We start from the raw sequence: 7989 nt of genomic DNA, 5'->3' as shown, positions 1-7989 counted from the left end.
GCTCTACTATCAGACAGCGGCTGGAGACCGCACTTGTGGAGATGAAAGTACAAAAATTTACCTTTTACCTCCACAAGTGTGGTCTCCAGCCGCCGACTAATAACAGAGCTATCGGCTTCGTTAGAGGAACACGTGGTCTGGAGACTTTTGTCCCCGACTGTACGCCCGCAGGCCTAAGCTAGATTACGGAACCATGTGCCGTTTACTTCTAAACAATTGGTACTTGCTATCAGGACAGGTGGTGAGCGATAACTAGCGCGCCAAAAACTCCGCACTACAACTCACAGCAACCGAAGCAGCGCACGTTCAGCGCGTCATGAGCTCACGAATGACTAAAAACAACAACGGCCTCGCCCTTTCCTACCTCCACAACCCTCGATCTCCCCCCTTGGAGTGGCAGCTTCAATGGCCAGTTTCAATGGTCAATACACAAACACACGGGGCGCTACTTCCTCAAACCGCTCATGCTCAGCGGCCGTTTGGGCGCAAACTGGCGCGCTAGGCGCTTCCTTCCCTTTGTACGTATTTATACACAGAGCTCCTGTTCCCTCAGCCATGCGGCATCGGATGCACCAGGCGTGACAGCGCTACGTGCGAGCGTTTTCACCGGCATTCGCGGAGCGAAAGTTTGAGCGCGAACTATGCGGCGATGATCCGCCGTGGCGCGAAGAAGAAGAGTGTCAGTATGGAGACAATGTACGGCCGGCACTGCCGTTGTGCGAAGGGGAACAAGATGATGAAGAGAAAGAGCGACGCCGGAGGAAAGCCGCGAGGGAAAGGTCGACCCGGTGGCCCCCTGCGCGGCTTCTAAACGATGCGACAGGCCGGCTACGGCCGCGACCGCTTCTTCGCTCCTCGATGCATTGTCGGAAGCGCCTCTCGGCGGCATACGCGGGTCGTTAGCGGGTGCCTGCTGCCAGCTCACAAAGGCGCCTGCGCCCCGACCAAGCAGGCGCTTATATGTGTGCCTGCGCAGAGGTGAGCCGCGCGGGTCAGGCCGCGAGAGAGACCTCGCACGCGTCTGGGGAAGGAGAGGAGAGGGTCAGGAGGATCTATGCGCCGGATATCGGACGGGTCGCGTCTGGCGAAAGTCAGCGCCGAGGCACCGAATAGGCCTCCGGCCGTGTGTCCACAGCGCAACGCCGGGGTGAGAGGGCAAGCAGAAGCTCGGCAGTATTGCATCTTGGTCCGCGTGCCATTTGAACCGATGCAGAATGCCCCAGTCCCCCGAAGAAGGACTAAGTTGGAGCTGAGGAAGACGATTAATCCAGTGCCACCTTTAAGACTGGAGAAAGCTGGAGAGAATGGAAGGCTGCGAAAAGAAAGGTTTGGTTTGGTTTATGGGGTTTAACGTCCCAAAGCGACTGAGGCTATGAGAGACGCCGTAGTGGAGGGCTCCGGAAATTTCGACCACCTGGGGTTCTTTAACGTGCACTGACGTCGCACAGTACACGGGCCTCCAGAATTTCTCCTCCAAAGAAATTCAACCGCCGCGGCCGGGATCGAACCCGCGTCTTTCGGGTCAACAGCCGAGCGCCATAACCGCTGAGCCACCGCGACGGCTCGCGAAAAAAAAAAAAAAGAAAGCAAGCCAGGTTAGTTTTGTCGAGCTCGAACGGCAGGTGGCTTTAAAATTAACAGACTTCTGCTCCTAAAGTGGCACCATATTCAGATCGTAGTGGAGTGCATCGGATAGGTCAAAACGTACAGCTTTTGTCAATAATAAAGACCTCGAAATGGGTGCTTCTAGGCAGAGTAGTGCCTTTTTTTTGTAATACCCTTGGAAGTCTTAACACTAGAAGGGGTAAGAACCTGAGTCCTTCTCGTTTTCAAGACATTTGAATGCTAGCGATGCATAGCGACCCACAGATCCTGGCTCAGAAGCGAACCGTTTGGGCTCTATACGTTTCACGACAGCTGCACAACAACTGAGATGGTCAATATAAACTCCAGGGCCGCGCTTCATCTATTGGCGAGCTAGAAAGTTATGGGAACCGTGCTTCTCTTCCCAGACGTGCGAATAATAGCTCTGCTAAGCTCCGATGTGTGCCAGTTTGATCGCAAAATCCACGCAATCAAATCCACTCAAAATCCACGCAAGCAAAAGGATAGGATTCTGATGTCTGCAGCTGTGCATGGTTATGCACGCTGCAGCCAACACTGGCTTAACCCTTTGATGCCCCAAATTTTACTTTGCTCTTGAAGTAGCTGAAAACTCACAGCGTTTAAACAAACAAATATGGTTTAAGAAAGCTCCTTTTACGATTTCACATTGAGGAGTTTGCCCTGAGTAGTTGTTCTTTGTCACTCTCACAAGCCACTGCTAGGCTATCTGGATGCCGTTTATTTGTTCTCTTCTGAAGTTAATGATGCAAACAATATAAGTCTGGTTGTACAATGCTCTGCTGTGATGGTAACAGTCGCTCGTCGCTCATGTTTTCCGTCAAAGTGTGATCGCTGGCCAACAGGCTTTTAATCAGTGCGTCTTTTTACGTAAAAGAAATTAAATCTGCAACCCTTTTTTTAGGTTACGTGTTTCAAAAGCCCTTGTCCTACAAGCGATCAGAAGATAAAGATCGAAGCTAGCAGAGTGTTAAAAAAAAAGAATTTTTAGCTGTTGCTCCTGAGCAACGCTGAGCAGTGAAGGGTTAATTAAGGCAACCACGACAAAAAACCATTGGATTTAATAAACTTTTTTCTCAGCGAAACAATGGATAGTTGATTCTTTTAAATTTTGGTTACTGTACCTTACAGAACAGGTTTTTTTTTTACCTTCCCATTGGCGCATTCCTTTATTTTTCCTACTCTAGAACCTACTGCTGAAAGTGTAACATTTACGCCTGCCCACATAACCTGAAGCTCAACTAACTGTTACATTGTAATACACATCAGTTCATCATTGTATGCAGCTTGACGTGAATGCTGAGAGTAATTGTTGTGTAGAAGCAACTTTTTCAGCCGAACGTTTTTTACCCAGTGACTCTACGAAACACAAATTACGAACCGTCAGTAAAGCAATTACCCATAAAGAAAGAGTAACTATCGTTGCATCAAAATCTTTTTTTTATTTTTTGTGCGTACACGCCACGCTCAGGGCACAATATTACCGCGACAAAGAAAGCTCATAACGGTAATGCCGGCCCAGTGCGATTACGTCCCGTTTCCATCAGTTTTCAGGAGTTGGTCGGACAGGTTTCGGTTATGACCCGTTTTCCATTATTTTATTCTTCACTATACTTGTTTTTAATTTCCTCTCTAATTTATTTCTTAAACTTTGTATTCACTTCGGTTCTAACTATTTGTTTTACACTAGGTCAGCTTATAATACGCTTAAGGCTGGGCCAGGAGCCATGTGTTATTTGCCTCATTTGTTATATATTACATTGAATGCCTAGCTAACATTTCGCCTTTCAGTATCAATCAGTAAATACATTAAATATTCAATCAATCAGAATTCTGGAGATGGAGCCTGGCACTCTGCTTGAGGCATTGCGAGACTTCCTTTAGAAAAATGCCTTTAGACACTGTATAGACTCTCCATTGACTTCCGTCTATAAAGTCTATAGACTTTCGACAAATTCTATAGACTAGTCTATAGGCAATACAAACCGTATAGACAGTCTATGGACAACCCGGAGATTTGTGGCAGTACATTTTTAGAAGACTTTTTTTTCTATAGAAGGTCGATAGACTATAAATAGGTAAAATTAAATATCTATAGGAAGGACACAGGGTATATAGGGAGTCTATAGACAGTCTACAAACAATTTTTAACCAGTAAGAGAATCCTTTCTTACTGTCAACCCTCGTAAATAATTTCAGAAACAATAGAGCTCTCAGTAGACTTCGTGCGATGCAAACCATTGACAGTGTTCAGCCCTGAAATAAGTGACCCCATAACGGCAGCACTAAATATACCGACGGTAGTGGGTGCATTGCCTTGCGAATACGAAGGGCGGATCCTCTCCATGAGCTAGCCTTTCCAATAGCGTTTCCGTACTCAAAACAGAACTTTTTAGAGCGGGAGCACAAAGCCATTCAAGCTTCCTTTTTTATATATATATTTTTTATGGTTTCATGTCTGCACGTGAATCTCTGGATTAAAGTCGAATGAACAGATTAGTCTAAGAACCGGTTGACCATACTAACATTCCTGGAACGTTAGATGAACGATTTTCTGCGTGGTCAAGAGCGATGCGAGCTCCGTCTGTAACGGGCGTGTATTGATCTAATCTGTCGCCAGAACAACTGGCTCCTTCTCGGAAGGTCCCTCGATGACAGAGCCGACACTTGAAAAGAAAGAACGCACGGTTCGGCACGGGGAGGGAACAGATCCGAGCTCTCGGGGGACAAAAGCGAAAATAAGAGTAAAGAGATCGAGGCAAGAAACAGCACACCGGTATGTGGGGAACTACTAACCCTGTGACGCGAAGAAAATAAATCTTTGGCGCTAAATGGCAGCTACCGCAGATAGATACTTCATCGTCATACATAAAGACTTCATCAAAGCTAGCCCCTTGCCCATATGCAAGCAGCCCAGCCAAGGCACGACGATTGAAATTTGTCAAAAATCAAAGATATTTAATAACTCCAAAAGAGATGGACTTGCTCCTACCGCGTAAACCCATACCGGCTTGTGTAAAAGCGACGTTACACTTAAACATGCACGTCCTTAAACATGGACGCCCTGCGCTGGATCCTTCCAGGTTCTCAACGCTGCGTTTTGTAGTCATTAGTCGCATGTTTGTTGCGTAATTGTCGGCTGCGTTCTGAAGAAACCTATGCAAGACAACCCCATTGTTCTTATCTTTAGACACCGACCGCCGAGCTGCTGCAAATTCTTATCTTGCCTAAATAAAAGTTCTCTCTCTCTCTTTCTTTCTCTCTCTCTCTCTCTCTCTCTCGCTCTCTCTCGCGCGCGCTCGCATTATACCGGACGAATAGCCCAGCTATACCTCCGCATCTCCCGTGAAAGCCATTCCATGCACTATAACCGAGTTTCCTCGAACGTCCATCAGAGTAATTAAGCGCGCGACGGATGGTAATCACTGCCGCGCTGCGATCATGCAACACTGGCCATGTTATGTAAGGGCTCCCACAACAAGCGACGTGGGACTGCCTGTCTGCGGGCGTAGAATAGGTCGCCGGGGGTCTCCGCGGTGCGCGTTCCTCGCATCGGCTGCCTGCCCGTGCTGCGCAACGCACGTGCATCGACCCCAGTCGTTAATCCTTACGCAGCGAGCGACGCCTGAAACCAGGCTTCGCAACAGCTTGAGCTAACTCGGCGAGTCAGCGCCTCTCCCGATGGTGTTCCCGTCGTCATCACTCACACGGTCCTTAATCTCTCTATCCGCAGGCACACACACGCACGCACACACAGGCACGCACGCGCAGTGTTATTACAAAGCATCGTTCATTAGGCGCCCACAGTCTTGCTTTTCCGCAGATGGACGAGGGAGGGGGGGCAGGAAGAAAGAAACAAACGTCATGGAGGGTTGTGGGAACGGACCCTGTAGTACTTTGGCGACGAGAAGCGCGGGTTTCGGCGTTGGGAAAGCGGCGTTAAAGAATGCGCCGACGTTGCTGTCTTTCGCTGTGTATGCTGATGACCAGCGTGTGCGCTAGGCATACATATATACACTGGGAGAGACAACGCAACCAGCAGTGCAAGCGTGCGGTACGAAGCAACCGTTTGCATTTTGCTGCAAGAGACCTCGCGCTTGGGTCTCTGGTACGGACGTGTTGAGACAGCGCTTATGCAGGCAGGCGCAAGCAGCCACGAACGGGTCGGTACTGAGCGTTCGTCGCGTGGACGAGCTGCCTGCGGCACGCACACATCATCGAAGCCACTTGGCGAAGGCGTCCTTGAGGTTTCACCCTCCGGCTAACTGGCTGCAACCGATCACGTCGAACGCGAAGAATGAGGAAAGAAAAGTCGCGCGCGTCGGAGGTGAAGCCTCGTGAGTGTGACTGCTTCGTTTGGGTGAGAGAAAGCGCGGGAAAGCGTCTTTTTGGAGCGGCACAAAGAGTTGCTCGGCGCGTTTTCTTGTTTGAACATGTCTTCTGCCTACACAGGCTAGGGGATAAGTCGTGCCGTGGCAGGCCAGAGGTAGAGGGGAGTGGAGCACGGAGGTTATGCGACTGCGTTTTCAACACAGGGGTTCTTTCTTGTTATTATTCTTTTTCCCTTTATACTGAGCGCTAGGCACGCAGTCATGTGCGCACCCAGGGATCACAAAAGGCTCAACAGGCGGCGGCCAAATGACGGACCAAGGAGCGCCGCCGCGCGAGGAGCTGATTGTTTTTCTCGGCACCGGAAAGCCCGCCCCTTACTCCCCTGAGCCGCCATCAGCCGTCGCGGCGCCTGCCTTTCTTGATCGTTTCATTGCGATTATTACGCAACCTGCTCAGCAGCGGAGACGCTGCGCCGGCGAGAGAAGAAGAAAACACCTCCTACGCTGCGGCGCACTCCTAAGCACGCGCTGCTTGCTAGCGCGAGTGTAACGCGCCGCTACAGGAAGCCCACAAAGAAGAATGTACCGCATGGACGCGAGTAGAACCTGCCTTCTTCCCTTTCTCTAACTGACGAAATATCTGTTGATTCATCATCATCATCAGCTTGACTGCGTCAACTACAGTACAAAAAACTAGAGGGGGCACTTAAGCTTCGCCTTAAGGGTATGACGCGATAGCATAATGGGTTAACTGCTACATATGCAGACGGTCATTCTCTACTTTACATTCATAGATCCCTGGGGGTACTCTACCCCTCCTGGCGGAGTGGTTAAGCGATGCAGCAGGTGCTGTCACCGTTGGGACTTGTGCGGCCCTGGTAGTCCTCCCGAGCGCCCAATATAACCGCCACCGGCCGCGGTGGGCAGTTTGCTCATTATCCAGAGGCAGGTTGTAATGTAGCCTCAAGGTTACGTCACCTAGGTTGGCCCACCGGCTTCCTAGATTGCTCACTGGGCACCACCCGCTAGAGTCGTATTCGTGATCTTTCGCCCAAAACGCCGACGTCGGATTTTCTGGGTAACGGGGCCTTTAACGTTATCGCGTTAAAACGCGTTAAAACCTCTTCCACTCGTGTCGCACTAGCCTAGCCTAGCGCCGCCGGTGGCCGCGTTATCCCGAGAACCTTCCTGATCTCATACTACCGCCTGACCCTCTGACACCCCCTGCTACGCTTGCCCTCCCTTAGAATCCTCTTCGTTACCCAACGGAGGTTGCATTGTAGGTTGTCTTTGGTTATCTTGCCTTCCCACTGCTTGCCCTGCACATTCCCATTTATTTTTCATGATTCGAGCGTAATATCAAGGAACAAAAGAGAAGAATAATCTGATTAAGAAAGACCAAAGAGTGAAAGCCTCTAACCCTTTATAGAGAACAGAACTGGCACAGCTGTCCAAGTTAATCAATAAGCGTAAGGCATCCAATACAAGAAAGTACAATATGCAGAGAATATAGCACGCTCTAAACAGCTCAGGTAACATGAAAGCGGCGAAATGCATACAAGGCATGTGGCAAACAACTGGCCGACGGTTCAGCACTGCTAAGCACGAAATATTGTGTCCGAAAGCACTGTTTCTTGCAGGTATAGACACCACCGCCACGTATACCTCAAAGCGTGAATGAGGTGTCCGCTTACCCATGGAGCCAGTTATGCACCTTTCATTTCGCAAAATCAACGGAGTCTGCAACGTTGTCAACGACAAGGCCAATGAACCCACGAACGGCGGCGGCCTATTGCTCCAGTGCCGTGTTTCTGCCACAGCGCTGTCAACGCCAACACATGCAACGCGTATGAGTCTGCCACTACCGCCAGCTAGCTCAAAGCACGGTTGCGGTGTTCACTGAGCCAGAGAGCCAGTTATATGCATTTCCTTTGCTTTCTTGACTCTCTCAGAGGCTTCACGCACACAGACAGATTTTGCGGAGTAGGAGGCTAACAGTGCTTTCGCACTAAAATGACCCGTATGCGCTAAGAGA

The sequence above is a fragment of the Amblyomma mixtum genome, chromosome 2, assembly GCF_055824585.1.
Source record: "Amblyomma mixtum isolate Tamu chromosome 2, ASM5582458v1, whole genome shotgun sequence".
In the NCBI taxonomy this organism is placed as follows: domain Eukaryota; kingdom Metazoa; phylum Arthropoda; class Arachnida; order Ixodida; family Ixodidae; genus Amblyomma; species Amblyomma mixtum.
The sequence above is the reverse complement of the archived record's forward strand: the minus strand, read 5'-3'. Positions refer to the sequence as shown.